The sequence below is a fragment of the Sphaerodactylus townsendi genome, linkage group LG03 (assembly GCF_021028975.2).
Source record: "Sphaerodactylus townsendi isolate TG3544 linkage group LG03, MPM_Stown_v2.3, whole genome shotgun sequence".
Lineage (NCBI taxonomy): Eukaryota > Metazoa > Chordata > Lepidosauria > Squamata > Sphaerodactylidae > Sphaerodactylus > Sphaerodactylus townsendi.
Genome location: NC_059427.1, coordinates 36,076,408 through 36,099,554, shown reverse-complemented (window position 1 = coordinate 36,099,554; position 23,147 = coordinate 36,076,408). Strand labels below are relative to the sequence as shown.

Here is a 23,147-nt window from a genome sequence, read left to right as displayed (position 1 = left end):
CTTTCCACGTGCCTCGGCTCCCCCCTCATCCCCCCTCCCCCCCAGCGCTGGGGTTATTTGCATAAAGCCCGGGTTGCCCAGGCGCTTCCTCTTTCTTTACGTCCCATATTTGTGTCTCATTCTCCCCCCCCCCCCCCCCCCCCCGCTTTCCCCTTCACCCCGTCCTCCTCCTTCTCCACGCGCTGGACGTTGCACACACGGCCGTAGCAAGTTGGAAGCAGCCGCCGCCGCCGCTCTTTTGCCCCTGGTGCGTCCACTGTGTGTCTCTGTGTGTGTCTGTGTTGTCCCTCGGGCAGGAGAAGAGGGGGGGATCTTTGGGGAAGGGCAGGGTTTGCTCGTGGGGCGGGCGCGCTCTTCCCTGAAGGATTTGGAGGCGTCCGTGACGGGGCAGGCGGGGAAGAAAGAACTTTTCCTCCACTTGGACAAACTTTTTGCCCCGCGTGCCGCCGCCTCTCCTCTCTTTCTCGCCTCTCGCGCCGTGAACGTCAGCGAAGAGGCCTTGGGGGGCGCGCGCCTTTTGCACGCCCCCTGAACTTGAACTCATTTCCACACGCAGGCGAAACCCAGGTCGCGAGCGAAGGCGCCGCTCGCTCCGTCCCGTGTGGGTTGGTCGGTGTGGGTCAGTTTTCGCCCCACGCTCGCGCACCTTTAGGTTTTGTGAACGCGCGAACGACGCCTCGACAATTTGCACACTCCTATAAAAGAATCCACACGCAATCCGGACTGACGCGCAAACAATCCAACTCCCCCCCCCCCCCCCCCCCCGCCGCAGCCGCCAAAAAGATAACATCGCATTTCCTCAGCCACACAAAGGCACATTCTGAAGACACACGCACACAGGTGACAAACGAGCCTAGACCCACACGGACGTCAGTGCTAGCGCATCCCACCGGCGCGACCGGAGACTTTCGAGGCGCTTCAGGGACGACCACGTTCACTCGTTCGTGGAGAGGACGAGTCGCGCTCGGAGCAAACCAGTCCCCACGCGCATCTACGAGCCGGCGGCCAGTGGGTCGCTCGGCCACCCGCAGCCCTCCTTGTATAGCCCCGCGCGCAACTTTTCTCGCGGCGCAAAATCGCGTGCCACAGTGCGCCGAGCTGTGGCCTCGGCGCGCTCCACAACACCACAAACACACACTGGAGGGAGCCCCAGACGGGCGATTTCCCCGGCGCTTGGCAAGCTAGGACGGCAGCTAGTGACAGGCGCGAAATCTCCCCACGGGAGGCGTCTGCTCCCTTCCCCCGACCGGGCAGAGTCTCCCCGAAACACTACTGCGTGCCACCAGCTTCTCCTGTCCTCCTTGCCTGCCCTGACTTCCCACCCCGGGCTGGCTCCACTGCTCGGGTGGGAGCTGTTGTTGGGGGTTCACAGCTACCCCAGATAGTTCAAGCGCCTGCTGGCAACTCCAGCTGCACCCGCTTTCCCAGCACTTCACCCACACTTCCCAGCACTTCACCCATATGATGACATTCTGCTTCATCCCCGCCCCTCTTCTCTATGCCTGTTGCGGCTTGGAGTGAGGGTCAGTGGCTTTGTGGCCAGGCCAGGCAAGCCCCCCGCCCTGGCTCGAACTTCTGTGCTCAGAAGTGGCAGTGCGTCTTTCTTTTCTTCGGCCTCCAGCTGGCGGCATCTTCCCAGCGGTGCGCCTCGCTCACTGCAACCTTCTGACCTGGATGGTGGGATTACACATGTGCAACTTCACATACCTAAGCAAGCCTACCGTGATTTGCCCCTGGTGCGTTTCTCTCCAAAAAGAGCAGATCCCAGCTGAACAGGGAGGAGGGTTGAGCTGGGGTGTGTGCGTGTGCCTGCCTGTGAGTGTCAGTGGCAATCTTGGATCCGGTTACTAGCTCTGATTTCCTGATCCCCTTTCCTGCAAGTTCTTTCCAAGGCTCCCCCCCACCCCCCATGTCTAACACTTAGACACAACTGCACATTTTCCCTCCCTCCTTCAGTTTTTAGCTTCCCCCACCTCCTCAACCAAAACCTGTTTTGTGGAGACTTGTTGAAAGTACCCTTGGTTTCTTCTCGACTATAGAGAGCCCAAAGTTTTCCCTGCTGGAGAGGACAGCGCTGGAGCAGCGGCAGCCTTTTGCTTAGGAGCTGGGTACTTGTTTCCGCATCACATACTCTTTCTGCCGGTAAGTATAGGAGAACCGGTGGAAGCTTTAAGAAATCCTCTCCCAAGCAAACTCCCCGATACAGAAAAGCAACTGTACATCATTCTTAAAAGAAGTAGAAACTTCCTATGCAGGCTCAGATTTTTTAGGCAGTGAAAAGGAGCAGAGGGGAGGGAAAGAGGAGTCATAAAAATACAGTTTCTCCTTGTTTTTAAACTAACAACCAGGGTTCAGGAGTTTAGCAAAGAATATAAGTGCTGTCATAAAATATGATGACATTCTGCTTGCGCTCCCCTTCCCCCCAATCTCAGCTCACCCCACTTGGTAACTATTAATTATTTCCAAGTCATTGTGTTCAAATACCATTGCTGGACTGATTACTAAGTGTATTGATTTTACACTGTCTTCATCTGACATGGTTGATTTTCCCCCCCATTTGCTTCAAGGGAGTGTAGAAGAACTTAAAGCACAAAAATAACTACAAGGCAGCGGCCCACCTTCTAATGATTTTGGTCTTGAGGGGGGGGGGGGTGTTGCTTTTATGTATCGAAATGACCACTGGCTGTCTTGCTGCGCAAATATCATTAGGAACCCAAATCCCAGCTTTTTACAGTTGCCTCTGAATTCTAGCTTATTGAAGAAGGAGTTCTCCCCTTAGAAGTTTAAGGCTTCATTGTTGGTGACTGTTATGAGAATGAGCAGTATGAAGAGTGTTTTCATAGCTTGTACTATTTCTACTGTGTAAATCTGAGTTTCATGTATTGAATTGACATTTAAAAACAAAGTACAGAACATTTTTGTTTGGAGTTCACTCAATGACAGTGGTTATGAATTGCTTTATTTCCCTGACTTCACAAAATATTATGAAACTAAATGTAATTGCTCTAATGTTACGGATAAACTGTAAGGTACAGCATTTTGTTATTTGTTTAGGACATTGTAATTAAAGAGGAGAAGAAGAAACGGGGACAGTTCAAAATACTTTGCCATCTAATTTTTGTGCACCCGAAGAGGCAGCCCTTTTCCTTCTCTTCCAGGGATAGATTTCCCCAAATACCCGATTAATGCTAATAAAGGCAAATCGGTTCTTGAAGAAGAAAGGACATATTTGATGCTGATCAAGATGATGACAAGACTTTTGTGCTTTTTAAAATGTAGATTCTTAGGGTCCCCCCCCTTTTCTTTTTGAACCATTTTAACAGAATGAGAGGGGAGGAAAAACTTTCCACCAGTTATGATTCAAAATGTGTCGGCTAGAATCTCATTGCAAAAAGGTATTTCAAGCCTTTAACATCTTGCATTGGCAGCATTCTTTCCCCTCAGTCTTTGGATTAGTCATTGTGTGTGTGCGTGTGTGGGGGGGGGATAAATCACTTTCTTTTTTCTTTCTTTTTTTTTAAAGTAAAGTAAACAGCCTCCAACAAGTGAACCTTGACAACCCAGATTAAGGAAGGCAGGGGAGATCAAACAAAGCTGCTGCTCCTCTGCTGTTGTTGGAGCTGCTGCTCTGAAAGATCTAGAGAGTATTCGATCAGGCAGCAAGACCACTATGTTCACTTATGCAGAAATGGACCATTACAAATGGTGATCTTTGTTGTGAAATCTAAGGATAGGTTGGAGGATCCGGACTGTTTCAGTCACTTGTGTTTTTTACTCATTCTGTTTGGAAAGACTAGTTAATTTAAAAGAAAAATCTCTCCTTGATTTGACTGCATTGTGCATGCATGCTGCACTGATGTACAACTTCCTTTTTATCTGTAACACCTTGAAGTGCTGAGAGGAACCCTTGAGTTCTCAAGCATATGTTTAAGAAAAGGGAGGGAGGGGGTTACTAAAGGTCAGCCTCAGTTGTCAAGAAACAAAGACATTTTGGGGTCTGTGGGGTGTTATTCTTGTGTGGAATTGGAACGGTTTCACTGTGATGATGTAAGTTCCTTGTCATTCTGTTCTAGGCAGTTTTAGAAAATCAAGGTAATTTTCCCCCTTACGCATAGCACCTCCCAATCCTTATGACATTTAATGTTTAGAGCAATTTTCATTTCCTTATAAAAACAAAGTTTTGTAACTTGCCTTGGCATTTAATTTTGCCGGAAAACTGTGTTTCAGCAGTTTAAAATAGTGCGGTGAGAAATTACTGTAGCAATTTTATAGGTTTTGTATTACTTACAAAAAGAACCATGAGACATACCAGCTATAGTTTTGGGTTAGGCTGTGTATTTTGCTCAAAAGTCCTGAAGAATTCTGTGTACGAATGCTACTACTGCTTACAACAATTTGTGGCAGTCTGTTTTATTTTTTTTTGCCATGATTAATATGTTAACAAAGGATATTGCAAACATTCCAGATGTAAGCAGCTCCTTTAAGAAAGTACATAATCATCAAAAATAGAAGAGATAAATAACTCTCAGTGAATACACAGCCAACGTCTCTTATGTTTACATTTAATTTGCATTTCAGATCACAAAATAAATACTTACATTTTAAAGGCATAGATTTCATACCTATCCATACAACTTACTTGCAATGATTGTTAAGATATTATTATTACGTGTAGGTTTATTATGTAATTAAATACACATGCATTAAACACACAGATGTATGCTGTTAAAGCACTTAGTGCAATATGTAACTTTGACAAAGCTTTGAATATTTACTTCTTTCCCTCCTCTCATCATTTTGATTAAACCAGTAACTATTCCATTCCTGTACTCGTAGGAGAATTAGGGCTTCTCCCCTTCAGGTTTATGCAGGATTTCTGCAAGTCAATTATAACACAGCCTATTGGTGAAAAACTAGATTTTAATGGGGTTTACATATGCAAAAATATCATCACATGGAAACATCTCACATTGTTTTGTTTCAAACTTTAAGAAGTGGTCGATAAATTATTAGTTGATCCCCCCCCCACCCCCAGGAAACACAGTAAGGTACTGATTTGGGGCGGGGGGAAGGCTGTCTCTTTTTTTGAATTGGATCTTGATTTGGGTGCATTTCAGCACCATTGTGATCAGTGGGATCTTTCCATTGACTACAGTGAGAGGTGAATTTAACCCGCAAAATTTTCTTGTGTGAAATGTTTAAACATTGTAGCTGTCACGCGGTACTCTTAGTTTCAAACACAAACCTGTATGTGCGCAACTGTGTGAAAGATTTCGGCAAATATGTTTTAAATGTTCACAAAGTATGTGTGTACAATATAATGTTACCGAGTCTACCATGCTTTTTCGTAGGCTGCGGTGGTATTTCTGTCCTTAAGCAGTTCTTGGAGGTGCACTAATAAAATTTAAATAGATTAGAAGATGACCGTATCACAGTATAAATTTTGTTTATGATTCTGATGCTTTAAGGTACTTATACAAAAAGAAGCTCCTTTAACCCCAAGACTGAAAGGCATTAAGTGGTGGAGTAGCCCTCTGAAGTGCTGCTACTGCCCTTTGCTCTTGTGATAATCTTAAATTACTATTACTTAATTGTGATTTTAAGGCATTGAGCTGAAATGTTCGTATGAAGCTCTGTGAGGCTTGGTGTCTATGTAGCTAGTCCTCTGCCTTAGCATGGTTCTTTTTTTGCGGGGGGATGTGTGTGGGGGGGATATCTGTAGAGGCCTTTCCCTGGTATTCTGTATAGATTGCATGTTGTAGCTTAATTTAAACCATAGGTCAGCTTCACCTTGAAGTCCGTGGAAGCAGGGATTTTTGGTACTTTAGTACATTTAGGAGGCACATGTGATAGATGGGTACATGTTTGGAACATTTAAAACTGTACAGAATCCACTTTTGTCTGAGCAAACAGTGAAGAAAACCCCTTCTCAATTACCCCCCCCCCCCCATCACTCTTTACAGCTTAGTTGCAACATACATAGCACTTTTCAGGTATCAGAAAATTTCACTGGGCAGAATGGATTCCTCAGGACCCTACAAAGGAGGAGTCCTAGTGTGTATCTGTATTATGTAATAGACTGACAACTCTATAAAAAAGTGATCTTTCCTTTCATCTTACATCACGCAGTTTTCATTAAAATGAGAAACAACTTTTTCAGGGAATAAAAGCTTAAAAGTCAAAGGAGAAACACAGATGTTTGGTATTAGAACTCTGGTATTAGGAAGACAATTAATGGTGCATTGTACCATGCCCTGCATCCATTTCTATTTGTTGCAGTAATACTGCAGGTGTGTATCCATGAATGAAAACTGGGGTTTTTTTGGAAATATGGCTATATGTTCTCTATTTTACGAGGCATGTTGTCTTTTGAAAGTATTATTTTAACACAGTGAAGCTCTAGACCTAGAATGTGATAGATGCCCCATATCTTAGGATACAGCAGTTCATCTGACATGTACAGAATAGATCCTAGGTTCCCCCTTTTTTGGTTTATCCGGTCTGACAAGCCTGACATCTTTCCGCCATATGTGGGGTTCTCCAGATGTAGGAAATTGCACAAGTCCCTCACTTGTACAATTTCCTACATCTGGAGTAAGGCCTTGAACCCAGGGCCTCACATCTACATAACCCCAGAGCTGCAACAGTTCTTTCCAGTTGTGCTCTCACATAAGAATTAAAGGACTCTTGTCCCTGGATTATACTTTTGGCTTGGGTTGCTTTTGCATGACAAGTTCCTGTTTGTTATTTTTGGTTATTACTACCTTGGGTGGGTAATTAACATATTCTATAGTGCAGTGGTGGCAAACCTATGACACTCCAGATGTTCATGGACTACAATTCCCATCAGCCCCTGCCAGCATGGCCAATTGGTCATGGCCACTGCTATAGTGTAATGGGATCTTTCAGTGGAAGGATCCATTCTGTGGATTTTCAGCACAGGATTCTTAAAACCTGTTCACAACTGAATGAGATCCAGACAAAGGTTTTAGTTTGCAAGCACTCTGAACCTATGAATGATCCTGTTATCCCATTTAGGGTTATATTTTATCTCTTGATTTATGTATATTGCTTAATTAGACTGGCAGTGAAGTTTTCTATTGGTTGCTAAACCGCATGAATGTTTTCCAGTATTCGTGGTAGACAGTAAGCTTTTGCTTTTTAAAAAAGTTAGCGATGTACACAGCTATTTGAAAATATTAGAAGTTATTCCAAATATTTTTACAAACTGTGCTTTGATACTAGCAACAGTCACTTGATGATATATCAGGCAAGTATTCTATATGGAGTAAAACGCTAAAGAATTTAGATTAGGAGGCAAATGAACTGAAGCCTACATTACATTTACTCAGTTTTCATATTTATTTTGTTCATATAGAAAAGCCTTCCTACGAAGGTCTGAAGAAACACATATGCTAGAAGAAAGACATTTACCAGCAGTACTTCGGCACCTATAATGTCCACAAAACAACATGTTAATTAAGCACAACTAAAATACATGCATTCACCATAGATCTCTGCCTGATTTAAATCTCAAAGATCAACTGGTTGTCCACACTTGACAATATGCAGTATTGTGTATGATTAGTGTTTGTGTATAATAGGCAGTCAGATAATCCATCAGCCATTGTCTAATTAAATGTCTAAAAATGAAAATAATTTTGAGGTTGAAACAATAACAATAAGAGCTTTAGCAGAAGTTTCTATGCCTAATACAAAAAATGCTTAATACCAGACTCATTGGAAATGATGTTTTTTTGTGTGCTGCTGGTCTTTCTCTGCTGCTTAAAAAAATTCCAGTTTAGTGCCTTGAAATTGTAATTAAGTTGTAGTAATTTAAGATTATTGCAAGAGTGCAGAGGGCTGCAGATGCTCTTTAGAAATCTCATCTCCACATATAATACTACTCAGTCATGGGGTTAAAAGAGTTCCCCCCATCTAAGTACTTAAACGAGTTGCATCGTAAACAAAATTTATACTATATTCTGACAACTAATAATCTATTTAAATTGCATTAAAGCATGTATGTTAAATTTAATTAAAGGCAGAAGTAAGATTGAGCGCTGTAAATATCCTGACAGATCTTTTAAAATGGGATTCGTATCATGAAATATTTACATTATGTCCTCTATGTTGAAATGTAAGTGGGTATTTTCTTGCATGAGGTTTTCTCCAAAGTACCTACTCAAGAGTAATTTTAGAAGCAGTTCTAACAAGTGCAAAACTTTATTCAAATTAGTCTCAAGTATGTCATTTACTTTGAAACAATATAGCACATTGATATGCTAATACTAGTGCTTAATTCCTCAATATATAAACCTTACAGTTTCTATTAATTTTGTTGTAAACTTTGTTAAAAATGGCCATGTGACACACAGTGAAAAATATATGGGGTATTCTTGGATTCTAAATTCTGACATCAGCTTTTCTCCAGTCGTTGTTTCTACTGGAAATGTAGCTTGCCAGAGTCCATATTACTGTTACTCCTATATTTTCAGGTAAAATACATTTTACAAATGAAATTATAGATTTCATTTTAAGAAGCATTGTGGGAGAGTGTGTGTTAAGTGCCGTCAGGTCGCTTCTGACTTAAGGTGACCCTACTAATTATATGACCTCCCAAACATCCTGTTATTTTGTTTGTTTTTGGATTGTCTCATCGTAGGGTTTTCAAAAGAAGAAATGATCAGAAGTGGCTTATCATGCCATTATTTTCTGTAATACTAACCGGGTTTGCCAAAGGGGCATTGCTGTTGTCTGTGAAGATCCTTTGCGAGTGTCACCTTATGCTATCGCTGCTGTAGTATATCCTTCAAGGAATTCTCTACCCCTCCCCACTGGAACTGTCCATTGTCTTCTGCTGATGTGGCCATTGTCTGCTGAAGGGGGTAGATGTGTCTTAGGGGCTTTCCGCACTACAAAAGGGAGTGAAGGTCGACTCGGTTCCCTTCAATGGGGGGCGATTCCTGGCTGTCCGCACAGCAACTTCCTTGGCCCCCTGGAACCGAGCTAAGTGGGCGGGATCATCTTGGTACCTGTTTCGCTCCTCGATCGTGATTGGCGCTTGTGTTACGGCGGGAAACGGGAACGTTCTTTGTTTTTTTTTACAGTTTCCATACGTCGCAGCTATGTAGCATTGATGCGCTGAACTACTTCCGTGCGCGGTCGGGCCTTTCACGAGAAGCTTTGGCGTAAAAATTTTTCCAGTTTAATGCGTGCGCTTTGAAAGCGATCTCAATATAGTAGCTTTGAAGGCGTGAGGGAAACTGTATTAAAAGCAGCACAGCTCTCTGCCCGTCATGACTCTCCCGTTCTGCGCTGTCGCCTGAAGCGAAGTGGCTCCCTATGATTGGTTGAAGGTGGATGTGGTGTCGTTTCGATGCGTCCGCATTTCGAAGCTTCGAAGCGATATCGACCTTGTTCCACCAGCGAGTCGCGGTTCATAACTGCGACAGGGATGTCGCGGTTCCGAGTGGGGGGAACAGAGACAAGACAACGTCGAGCTCGGTTGTAGTGCGGATACACTGAGTTGAACCTGAGTAGAAACCAGTACAACACAGTAAGTGCGGAAAGCCCCCCAGTGTAGTGACTCACCTGTGACCATTTTACCTTGAGTGACCCGGCTAGGAGCTGAGCCTCTTGACAGAGTCTAAACTCTTTATCGTATCACTCTCAGGTTCACTGACACAAACAGAAACTCCCTGACCATTTCAAGGTATGCTTCCAAAGGGGTATTTGTGGCTTACTCTGTATATTTTCAACAGTCTTGATTCTCATGTATTTAAAGAGCTAATTCAGTCAGTTTCAGTGTTGTACTGAGTCAGGGGGCTATCCTGCACATGTAGTACTTTCTGTTGATAATATGGTAGAGTCATCTTTGGGTGAAATTGCTGTATGCACTGTGAACTGGTTAACAGACAAGAAATTGGAAAATTTCCCCATGAACTTACTTGTGTATCCATGTAGATTTACTTTTAAACAAATTAAAATTAGGATCCTCTTTTATTATTCTAATAAAGAGCTCGAGAGCCTGCTCTTTCTGAAGACTAGACTGAAAGACACCTGCTTACTACTAGTAGGGATTGCTTCACACATTATATAGAACTGGGAGAAGAATTGCAAATGGCAAGGATACAAGATTCTGTCATATACTGTCAGACCACTGGCCCACTTGAGCCAGTATTGTCTCATCTTACTGGTACTAATTGCAGAAATGGGTCTTTTCCCATCTGTGATGTTCAAGATGTTTTAATTGGAGATATGACTTAAAACTAATACTTAGCTTGTGAGAAACATGTTCTCTAACTTTGAGACAGGGCTCTATTTTGCTTCTTGGTACCATTGAACTGACCCTTCTTTATTCTTGTTAAGATTAGCTATGGCTGACAGAGTTACTAAGGGAATGTATGGTTTTGTACCTTTATAAGGCATGTATATTGAGGGGTTTTTTTTGCTGCATTATCTAGCAGCTTGCTTGAGAAATTGGCATCACAAAGTCTGATAAACAGATGATCAACTGGAAAGATCTCAAACTTGGAAAAAAATCATAGATACAGAATATCAGAAGTATTAGGAAGTATTTTGAGGGAGTAATAGAAATATGTTCAGACCTAATGGTTGTTTCTGAAGTATGAATTTTCCTTACAATTAGTTCATAATCCAAGTTATCCCTAATAACAGGACTTTTTGGTAGTTTAGGTCTGATCTTGACAAATCCCCATATAACACCACATGTGTGTATGGCGGGGGAGTGGGGAGGACTATGTGTTTCAATACACCCAAAATATCTGAGAGAAAAACTAACTTGTTAAGGAGAATTAGAATAGAATTTTCTCCCTAATGTTTGATTTTCTCTGTGTTTATAAGAGGGCAGTGTTCTTCCAGGGGATCAGTCGTCTGTCCATGAAGGATGGCCTCCAGCAACAGTTTTATTTGATGCACTCGGGGCCAATTTATAAACTGAGCAGAATCAGGTGGCGAAACTGTTTCTTGGTTATACCATTTCAGAGTGCTGGTGAGGAGGTAGTAGGTTTGAATGCTGTCCAGAAACGTGCGTTTTTTTGTACATGGAAACCCATGCTACTGAGCTCTGCTGCTTAACACACTCCCCCCCCCCCCCAGTGCAAGGAATCGACTTTTGGAAGGGGTATTCAGATGTGCGATCTCTTTATGCTACAAGTTCACGAAAAAGGGTCAAGCATCATTTCACTGGGTATAGTACAGATCTTTCCTATTCCATACAAACTCTCATGAGACATACTAAAGTTTCTGTTTTATTTCTTGGACTAGCATTAAAGCCCATTGTAAATTGAAATAACATTGACTCAAGAAGGCAGGGAGGGAGGGGAACCCCTACTTCTCCTCCTCCTCCTTCTTCCCCGTATTGTTGGGGCAGGGGAGGCTCATGGGTTGGGGGAAGGTGGGTGGGGATGGCATGGAATGTCATGAGTCCTGCACACCCATTGGCTGGGGGTTCATCTTCAGACATTCCATCCCTTAGGCCAGTGATGGCGAACCTTTTCGAGACCGAGTGCCCAAATTGCAACCCAAAACCCATTTATTTATCGCAAAGTGGCAACATGGCAATTTAACCTGAATACTGAGGTTTTCGTTTAGAAAAACCGGTTGGCTCTGAACTTGGTCAGTGGCTTTGCTTTGAAGTCAGTGGCTTTGCTTTGAAGCAACTGTGCAACTCTTCCAACGGGTAAATCACGACCCTAGGAGGGTTTACTCCAAAGCAAGCCCCATTGCCAGCAACCGAGCTTACTCCCAGGTAAAGGATCACGCTTTAATTCTTCGCATGAAAATCAGTGAGGTTTAACAGCGCTTAACAGGGTTACTTACACTGCTTCCCCAAAATTAAGTCTGAGGTTTAATGCTAATAATTTAGCTCAGTGGCCCAGGCCAGCCTAGATGTGTGGGCGGGGGGAGCGACTCTGTTCTGGTGAGGACAGTCCAACAGGAAGAACTGATGGAGGTGTTAGTTTATAGTAAGCCATTGGTCTGTTTATATTTTTTAAAATTAGAAAGCATTATTGTTTTCTGAACTTCATTGCCTGTGGAAGCAAGTTCCCTTTTATTCATTTGGCTCCATTCTGTAGTCTGCATACTCTAGTATTTACTGAAGTCAAATGTAGTGTGCATTGAAAGAAAAGAAGCCAGCCTTTGCTTAAAGTTGCATTCAAGACCTACTTTTCTCTTTCAGGAATTTGAGTTATGAAGAAGAATATTTTATTGAGTTATGACGAAGAATATTTTTCCCCCTGTGGAAAAGAAAGGGTTTGTTAAATTTTGGGATCATTTGCCAGGATCAGAATAAAGGTAGAATGTAAAGGTAGACCTCTGTGCAATTACTGGATCATTACTAACTCCAGATATTTTGGTGGGAGTCAAACCCTGCCAAGACTACCATGTCCAACAATTTCCTCCCTTGCCTTGCAGACAGTTTCATGGTCCAGAAAGTTGATGAGGTAACAAGGGGATCGGCCAGGCTCCTTTTGGGGACAGTGTTTAGGAACTGGATTACACCGGTTCTGTATCAACTACACTGGCTGCCGATCGAGTACTGGGCCATGTTTAAAGTTTTGGTTCTGACCTTTTAAGCCATTCACGGCCTTGCACCGGCATATCTAAGGGCCCTTCTCTCCCTGTATTGCCCCATTAGGCCCCTCTGCTCATTGGAGGCGGACCTACTGGTGATCCCTGGCCCCAAAGTGTTCCGGCTGGCCTCTACAAGGTCCAGGGCCTTTACAGCCCTGGCCCCTACTTGGTGGAACAGGCTCCCAGGAGAGATCATGGACATACAATGGGGACACACAATGTTTCTGCAGGGCCTGCAAAATGGACCTGTTCTTCCAGGCATTTGGCCAGCCAGGGTACTATCAGAAATTCGCTATACAACAACATCTGGCCTCCCGCGGGCGCAAGAAAGGGGGAGGGGAGGAACCTTCTGACGTCATCTATAAATTATGGTTCTTTTCATTTTTGCAGCCATGTTTAAATATTTGAAGGGCTGCCATGTCAAAGAGGGAGCAAGCTTGTTTTCTGCTGCCTCACAGACTAGGACGTGGGGTAATGGATTCAAGGTGCAGGAAAACAGATTCCACCTAAACATTAGGAAGAACTTTCTTAGTGTTTGACAGTGGAATTCACTGCCTTGGAGAATGGTGAAGTCTCCTTCTTTGGAGATTTTTTAAAGAGAGGCTGAATGGCCATCTGTCAGGAGTGCTTTGATTATGTGATCCTGCATTGCAGAGTGTTGGACTTGATGGCCCTTGCGGTCTCTTCCAACTCTATGGCCCCTTCCGCACACACAAAATAATGCTTTTTCAAACCACTTTCACAACTGTTTGTAAGTGGATTTTGCTATTCTGCACAACTTCAAAGAGCACTGAAAGCAGTTTGAAAGTTCATTATTCTGCATGTGCGGAATGAGCCTATGATTCTATGACTCATGGGGTGATGTTACATTTAATAGGCAGACTATTTTTACAGGATGGTTTGCCATTGCCTTCCCCAGTTGTCTACACTTTATATCTGTCAATCTGGGTGCTCATTTTTCACCTCAGAAGAATGGAAGGCCAAGTCACTCTTGAGCCGGTTACCTGAAATTGACTTCAATTGGGATCAAACTCAAGTCATGAACTGAGCTTTGATTGCAGTACTGGAACTTACCGCTCTGTGCCATAGGGCTCTTAGAATTAGGGAGCAAGAATTAATTAAGAGTTGCTTGTCCTACAAAGATATGTGTTAAGTTTTGTGTTACAGTTGTGAGATGCAATTTGTGGGATGTAGTTCTATTTAATGAGCCTACTGTGCCTTTTTACTCTAGAGATGATGGCGGTTCTCAGAACAATATGGGGTGGAGGATTCATAGAATTTAAATTTTGCATTATTTGGACAATTTTGGCCTGAGCAACGAGTGACAGCATTGGACATAAGTTAGTGAGATTACTTTGGTAATAGGTTAAAATTTCAACATCGCCACCTGAAACATATGAAATAAATGTTATCAGAAATGAAAGTTTACCTTCAGTTTTATGAATTCTACCAGACTGATAGTGTAATACAGGTGAAAAAATTACATTAGTATTGAAAGCATTCAGCTTCCATTAGGGTCTTCCATTTTTTAGACAATGTAATGCAAACTGTAGTTGTAATATACTCAACTCATATCTCCAGGAGGTGAGAAACCCCAGGTTCACTGCTCCACTGTTTGGTTTCTTTTTCATAAGAGACTACTGAAGACTTGTGGGTCTTTGTAATATTTGCTGAAAACAGTAAAGACAAATACACTCCAATAAACAGATTGCACAGATTTGTGCAGAAGGAATTTTGCAGTAGCTCATGCTGTGGTATGTTTAGGGATCCTCTTCAGTAATCAGACAGTTGCTAATCTGAGGTAAATGGGGGAGAAAAAGGTAGATGTACGTTTTAGGCGCTGATATCAAAGTTGCTGCATAAGCTGAAGTTTATGCACTGTGATAATGCTAATGACCGACAGATTCAGTGATGCATGGCTAGAGGAAATCAGTGGTATAATCAGAGAAACTTATCAGGTTTTTTGTCATTAAATATTAGTGATAAATAATACACTTCATTTTATGTAGATAGAACATACTTAATTCTGATTATACAGACTTTAATAAGGGTCTTGACAGAATGAAAAACTGATGTTTGGTAATTTAAAGATAAAAATACATTTTGTTTCAACATAGTTTTCAGTGCCATGTTGACCATCTAGCTTCATTTGTCTTGACCAGATGCCGTATTCCGGAAATTTTATTTTTTAATAGCTTGCTTGGCTTGCTTCTTTCTTTGTTCAATACGTTCACCTCAGAAAAGCAAAAGCTAAACTGAGGGACTGTACAAGAACATTTTTGAATAGTCTAGTTCTGCAGTTTTATAGACAGCCAGCATGGTATAGTGCAGTGGTTCTCAACCTTCCTAATGCCACGACCCTTTAATACAGTTCCTCATGTTATGGTGGCCCCCAACCAGAAGTGGGATCCAACCAGTTCTCACCACTTCTCTAGAAGTGGTTGCTAATTTTTTCTGAGTGCAGAGAAGGGGTTACTAAAGCAACCTCCCTGCCCAATAGGGACTGGAGGTGCGTGTGTGTGGCGGCGCCACTGTTTGAATCCCACCACCATCGGAACCTGTTATTAAAATTTTTGGATCCCATCACTGCCCCAACCCTAACATTTATCCATTTTACAGATGGAGAACACTGATGCAGAGAGTCTTAGGCGACCACTGTGAAAGGGTCGTTCGACCCCCAAAGTGGTCCCGACCCCCAGGTTGAGAACCACTGGTGTAGTGTTTAAGAGCAGTGGACTCTGATGTGAGGAACTGGGTTTGATTCCCCACTCCTCCACATGAGCAGTGAACTCTTACTTGGTGAACTGGATTTGTTTCCCTGCTTCTCCACATAAAGCCTGCAGGGTAACCTTGGGCCAGTCACAGTTTTTTCAGAACTCTCTCAGCCTCACCTACCTCACAGTGTTTACACAGTGTTTACTGCCAGTCACAGTGTTTACTGTGGGGAGAGGAAGGGAAGGAATTTGTAAGCTGCTTTGAGACTCCTCATGGGTGGAAAAGACAGGGTATAAATCCAAACTCTTCTTCTCTTCTTAAATGTGCTCAGCAGTAAAATTGGTATTGCAGAGGTTGGTATAAACAAGTGTCCTAAGCAGATATTTGTAGCATAACTGGTTTTAGAGTAAACGTGCATGCCCCTGAGATGACTTCTTGTAGAGACATTGACGTGGAGAGGTGTTCTGCACTTGTAAATAGTTCAACAGAGTTGTATTTGCTGTTCCTGTATTAACTTGAAGTTACGAAACCTTCTGAACCATTCATGGGATTAAGATCATTCTGTAGTAGAATTCATGGTCAGGGTTATTCCCAGTGTTTTCCTAAAAGCATTATTAAGTGGTAGGTAGGAAAGCAGTTGTGAATGTTATTTGTCAGTGTTGTAGCAATGGTTTGTATCCTTGTGGATTTGATTGCACACATTTGATTTTTATTGATTAATTTTTCTTCATTTATACACTGCCTTTTCCCCCAGTGGGGACCCAGAGCGGCTTATATCATTCTTCTGTCCTCCATCCTAATTCCTCCGTCTTATCCACACATCAACTCTGTGAGGTAAATTGGATAGAGAGTGGATAACTAGCCCATGGTTACCCAGGAAGCTCACATGGCAAAGTGGGGATTCAAACATGGGTCTCCCAGATCCTACTCTGACATTCTAACCATTCTAACCACTGACTTGCTAATTTTTATAATTTTGATTGATTTATTGTGAGGCAATTTTTTTGTAATATGCAGTATTTAATATGATGTTAGTCAGATGCAAATTAGCTTGTCTGGCCTGATACCTATCTCAAAGTATATTTTTTACCCGCTCCTGTTTTTGTGAGATGCCTTGAGGCTTCCTATCCATTCATCCTTGTAGTATGATCTGATCTTGCAATTTAAAATCAAGTGAAGCTGTTTTGACAGGTATCTTGCTCAGGTAGGCTCTTCTTATAGGGCACTTTTACTCCAGGGGCCTGTCCCGAAGGGTTCCTTTTTTTTCTTTACGAGTACTATATGTGCATATATTAGGGAGATGGGTGGTAAGGTTGTGTCATAACTGGAATACATATTATGCTTGCTTTCTGCAAATGGATAATTATAAAGGTGCTCCACGTTTTCCTTGAGAGGCTGCTACATGTAGTCTGGCATTCTGGTATGATTTGGGTGTAGCTCAATAAATGCAGTACCCGAGACATACATTCAGATTGCTGCACAGTCATGTGTGGTCTTGGATGTTTAGGATTTTCTGCCTCAGTTTCCCAATTTTTAATAATGAAACTAATTACTACCTACCTCACAGCACCATTGTTAGGGTGAGTAAGCGAAAGTCTGAATTCATATACTCAATGTGATTTGTAATACTAATGATCCTCTTGAAGAGTTCCATGATGTATCTGAAGTGCACCTTTTTACATTGCTATGTTTGAGGTAGTTTTTAAAGAAAGATGTTTCTGCGTATGCCTCCCAATGTACGTTGAAGGGTATAGAATATACCTTTTATGTAAGCCTGATAGTAGATGGCAACATGGGGATTCTACAGTAAGCTGCCTGAGTCACAAATTTGTGTCCTATATCTGCTTAGGAATAAGCTGTGTATAAATACTTTATATTTTTCTAACTTTCTTGCTTAAAGTGACCTCTTCTCAATTCCCTGAATGCAAGAAATCCCCATGTGCTCAATATACAATGCCATCCCTCGAATTACATCCACTGACTTCAATGGACTTAAAAGTGTGTAAGTTTATTTAGGAGAACTTTGCGATTAGAGTCAAGTCATACAAAGCTTGTAGGACTGTACCCTTTTAGACTTCAGGGGGCAGATCACATTGATAGTTTTATTTTATTTTATTTTAGATTACTTGTAAGTCAACTTGAAGAGTTCTCTGGAGAGACAGCATATAACTTCACTATCTAACCAACAAAGTCAGGCAGTAATCTGTCCTTATTTTGTTAGTATTTTATGTGTGGGCAGTTTTTGTCCAAGGGAGCGTTTGAGTGTGCAGCCCCACCCCCTTTATACTGAAATGTTATAATCAAGAATAGTTTTTACTATCTCATACTGCTGAATATATAAAGTGGTCCTCAAAAAGGGGAATAGAAATGAATGTCCTAATACCCAGTTCATGGTGCTATCTGTGGCTCTTGTATGATTACAGACTGTTTTTGTTGGGTCTATATCATGAACACCATCTACAGCTGAACTTGAACTGTGCAATTTAAAGCAGAACGTTACATTCAGTTTATGTTTTTATTGCTTTTGAAATTGGTGCAGGTGCATATTTAATTTAATGGAAAGTGAAACTTTAGAAGCCCTGAGGAAAGTTCATTCAGATTTTGCCAGACAGGTAAAGTTATACAAATTTTATTGCCTGATAATCTGGCACTATGACTACTTTCACTCATGTTATAGGGATTAGAATGGAATGATGTCATACATTGTTTGGGCACAGACCTCAAGTCATTTGCAAGAAAGTGGTTGACTTTTAAAGGCACATGCAGATGTTTAAAGCCATGTTTCTCCCCACGCACAGCCGGATCGGAGAGCCATCTCCTCTGACTTTGGAAGACCAGCCATTCCTTATACCTTCACTTTCAGTTTGCCCAGCTAATCCTGTTAGTTTGTGGAATATTTACAAACATTTTGTATTATCTGAGGTTCTGATTTACATAGAGTTACATTGAGGTGGTGCAAAGGGAAAACAATCGTTTCTTAGTAATAAGATTCAAGTGATGGACAGTTTAATAGTTGAGGGCCTGTTATGTAAACTGGGTTATCTTATTGCTTATGGTACGTCTTCAGATGTTCAGAATTCTAGATCCAGACTGTGTAGCAAAATGTATGGTAGAGATCTTTCTGAGGGTATTACTTCTCACTGACAGGGTGTTACTTCACACTTGATCAGGTGGGTAGGGCTAATAAATTCTTCTGCATGAGATAGATACCTTTTAAAACCGTATGCTGATTGATGCACAAATGCTCCTTCACACTCTAATGGCAGATTTTTTGTGTTCATTACAATAGTTTTGCTGATGTGTTTTTGTTGTTTTTAATGGGTTTAATTAAAAATATGCCATGTTTTCATTTATTATCTGCTTAGTCCCCCTCATGGTGGCAGAAAGACATGATATAAATTTTGTTAAATAAAAAGAAATAGAATTTTTAGTTACAAGATTTTTGATTTAAAAATATACAGCTTGTGTTGTTACTGCTTCTTTATACTAGCAACTTTTTCTTCTACAATGATATTGTTTAGCTGGTTTCCTAATGTTTATCATTTTATCCAGTAAGAGAGTGTGCAGCCACAGCCTGCTTCAGATTATTCTCTGTTCAAGATCAAACCAATATTGCTCTAGGCCAATCAAAGGGTGCAAAATGTCATGGGTCCCTGAACTTATATGCAGACTTCATGGGCCATATGTAGTTATGCTCATAACTCCTCTCTTGGATAAGGTACTAGAAAATGAGTGTTGAATAGATGGGAGATGGAAGAGAGCCACACTCCAAACAGCATGGCAAATTCTTCTGGATGGCCTCATTATCCTCTGCAGAGGAACCTGGAACTATTGAGGGACATATTACTTTAAAAGGACTTGTCTTTAGTAGTGTAGTAGACATCTAGTATAGTGCAGTAGTTACACAGAAGACCTGCAAATCAGGAGTAGTCTAATTTGGGAGTTAACTCTATAATTAACTCACTGGGTAGCCATAGGCAATCTAACTTCTCTGTTGGCATCAACCGTTGGTCTGCAATATAGGTCTTTTTGAAGGATTAGGACAAAATAATGTATGTGCTGGAGGTAAAGTGTAGAAGGCTGAAGAAGGCAATGGCAAACCACCCTGTAAGTATAGTCTGCCTAGTAAATGTGATATGATGTCACCCTATGGGTCAGTAATGGTCCGGTGCTTGCATAGGGGACTACCCTTTACCTTTAAAACATTTTGAGCACATGAAAACTCTATATAAATATTATTATTTTTCAGTAGGGATGGGCTTAAGTTACTTTGTGAAAAAATGCAGTGATTACCCTTGAGTTCAGAAGGGAACAAATGGGAGACAGACTCATTTCCAACTGGCTTCACAGGGAATTTTGTCCTTGATTCCTTCCCAAATGAGCATGCCTGGGCCAAACTTCAGTGTCTGCACAGATACACTAAGCAATTTACATAATTTCTTTTAAAAGAAGCTTAATTTATTTTTCCTCTTTATAAGAAAAGCACTTTTGAATAGAATCTTAATTCTTCCATTTGTTCAGGGTCCCCCCTCCCCTTATTTAAACCATTTAAGAACTTATTTCAAGAGCTTCAAGACAAAGGCAAAAAGCAGTTAAACAAGTTACAGACCTTTTTGTAGCCTCAAATGGCACCTGGCATTAAATGGATGGCCAGTCCTCCCCCCCCAACATCCAAATAATTACAATCAGCACAAAACCCAAAATTGTTTAATATATTGTCAAAGGCTTTCACGGCCGGATTCAACTGGTTCTGGTGGGTTTTCCGGGCTGTCAGCCACAGATGCAGGCGAAGCGTTAGATCCACCAGACCACGTCCACACAGCCCAGAAAACCCACCAGAACCAACCAAATTGTTTAGTTTCCAACTGACACAGTTTCACCTGTTGTAAAGATTTGTTTGTACTAACATTTTAAATGTTTCCTGCTGCAAATGCAACTCATTGGTGTTTAGCACTGAAACTCTTGATCACAGTTAGGCATTTTTGATCTGATTGCCCCCAAAGTTCAATAGCTAACTGTGATGAAGTGGTGTTGCCAGCAAACAAAAGGAGAGAGGGACATGAGCTTGGTACTTCTCCAGATGTGCAAAGAACAAGCCAAACCCTGGTTTCTTCCAGAATCTCAGAAATCGCTTAGAACTCAAAGGTTGAATCCCCACTGGGAAATTAAATCTAGATAAAACCAAATTTCAAAATAAACTGCACCTTTTCATCGAGATTTCAACCTCCCCACTGCAACATGTTTCTACTGAAGACATCTAGGCCTATCTCAGATGCAAGAAATGTTACAATCCCCACTCCCATGTGATCGGCTTGGCAGGTGTGTCCTGATTGGCTGTTGTGCCTTGTTGGGTCGGGACCTTTTTTCACAAAAAAATGTGCTCATGTCAGAACGTCAGCACGGTATCCCCGCCCAAGCTTCTTTCTTCTGATTGCTTATCGTGCTCTCGCGAGAATTGCACCACGTGGTCTCCTTGGCGCTTAGTTTTAAAATTATTTCCTGTTTGGATCAGGACAGAGTGCTTATCTCTGCTTAGGCAGTGTAAAGTTTGTTCAGCTCACAGTTGGCACAGAAGGTGACTCTGCTTTATACAGTTTACATTTGGCACAGTTGACATAGAGGGAGAACCTCATTTGCAGGGCTTAACATGCCTCTGGATCTTGATGTGACAGAGCTGCTGGTCCTGATCCTTCTATTCTCCCATTAGATTGTTAGATCAGTTCTCATTTCCTTGTACTCATGTTCACCGAAACCAAAAACGAAACCAAAAAAAAGGCTGTGCGCGTATCGCACACAGCCCGCCATGCACTGATTTGCTGTAAGGCATTTGCGTCACTCTCTACGGTGGGAAATTTGAACCAAGAGACTCCCAATTCTCCCCTCCGAACTGGATTGGAGACGTGTTTTTTTTTTAAAGTTCACTTTCACGCAGGATCGGGAAAAACACGGGATAAGGGAGGGGCGCCAGAACCGGGATGAATCTGTGTTTGGCGGTTCGGCTGTGGGAAGATCTCGCTGAAACCTGGATAAATTGGGTCAGTATCAAGGGATTAATCACCAGTGGGATATTGCCAAAGAGCAGCTTGGATTGTAGACATAAATCATGCCTGTTGCCTTCTCTTTCACCACAGGCCCTGGTAGTGTTGCCAGTGCCCTGGTTACTTGAAAAGAATCCTGGGTACAAAGCAAAATGAACTGGCACATAGCTGCACTTGTACTGGGAGTTTCTTCCCCCTAAGCTGAATTCTAGCTTATTTTTTCCCAGCTTGCTAAAAGCACTGTTCCCTGGCATATGTATTGTCGAAGGCTTTCACAGCTGGAATCACTGGGGTATTGTGAGGTTTCCGGGCTGTATGGCTGTGTTCCAGTGACATTTTCTCCTGACGTTTCGCCTGCATCTGTGACTGGCATCTTCAGAGGATCCATGGCATGTTTGCAGAGAACTAGTAGTAGCTAGAAATGTAAAATTTTAGAAGTTTTGAAGCCACCAGGCAAAATGTGTTTTTTCCCCCTGACAATATTAGGGAAATTGTTTTTAGAAAAATTAAATCGTGTGCAGTACTTACTTTCATATCAAATGTAAACTTATTTTACTGGTTAAGCAATATATATCATTTATAACAAAGCACAACATTGTATTATTTGGCACATTTATAGAATGTGGTAGTATAAATACCTTAATTTTCTACTAGCAAAATTCAATTGGATTTAATTGTTGGAAGATGAGCAGTCCAGAAGGGTGCCTCCGTATGGGAACAGGCCTGTGGTCTATATCATCATTTGTAGGTGGTATATGGATTTTGCTGCATTGCCTTTCGCTTCTATATTTCTATTCATACTGATTCTTTCATTGTGTCTGTTTAAATTCCTAGACTTGTTGCAGTGATCATTGGGTGTCTTATGTCTTATGCTGTATTATTGCATTTTATCTGGCTTGTTAACTTTGTAATCCACCTTGACTCTCAGCAAGAAAGGAGGACTATAGATAAACAAACTAATACTTCCAGTACTTGAAAGAGTTTCAAACTACTTTACCCCATGCAACCTAACCTAAGCACATGTTGTATCTTATTTTTTTCCTTATAAAAGACAGGAAAAAATAAATATTGAAACTAAAAAACAAATTCTGGAGTAAAAGTGTGTTATTTGGCCAGAAACACTCATATAGGCCGAATCCCCACTGGGAAATTCAATCTAGATCAAACCAAGTTTGAAAATTGCACCTTTTCATCGAGGTTTCAACCTCCCCACTGCAGCATGTTTCTAGTGAAGACATCTAGGCCTATCTTGGATTCAAGAAATGTAACAATCCCCACTACCATGCAATCGGCTTGGCCTCTCCTGATTGGATGTTGTGCTGTGTTGGGGCGGGATCTTTGTATTTTCTCCTGCAAAAACTTGCTCCCCTTATGACATCAGCACGTCTTCCCTGCCCAAGTTTCTGGTTGGTTATCATTCTCTTGTGCTCTCGCGAGAACATCACTGCGCATACTGATTGGTGGTAAGGCATTTGTGTCATTCTCGACGGTAGAAAATTTGAACCAGGATTAGATCCCCAATCCTGTCCTCCAAAGACTTTTTAAAAAAGTAGTAATTTCAAGCAGGTTCGGCAAAGACGTGGGATATGGGGGAGAATGAGCACCAGAACCGGGATGAATCCTAGTTCGTCGATTGGGCAGTGGGGAGTTCTTCCTGAATCCTTGATATTTCGCTTGAGTATCACGCGATTAATTGACCGTGGGGAATAGTCACTATAGGTAAGGGTACTGTCCTGTTTGGATGTCAGATTATTTATTTGTTTCTTTGATTGTTTATTTGACCACCACCTGGCT

General features: G+C 41.9%; 1 protein-coding gene across 8 annotated transcripts in view; it reads left to right on the top strand.

Moving 5' to 3' along the window:
• The window catches only part of FOXP1 (forkhead box P1), a 641,222-nt gene that overhangs the window by 1,240 nt on the left and 616,835 nt on the right, over positions 1-23,147 (top strand). For 6 of the 8 annotated variants that reach the window (XM_048490247.1, XM_048490263.1, XM_048490255.1 and 3 more), the window contains exon 2: positions 2,040-2,142. The exons of 1 other annotated variant lie outside the window; for it this stretch is intronic. The gene's annotated coding sequence lies outside the window, so the exon portion shown is untranslated. Of the gene's footprint in view, positions 1-52; positions 248-2,039; positions 2,143-23,147 lie in introns of those variants that run through there. One more of the 8 variants, XM_048490246.1, reaches the window with a different exon arrangement.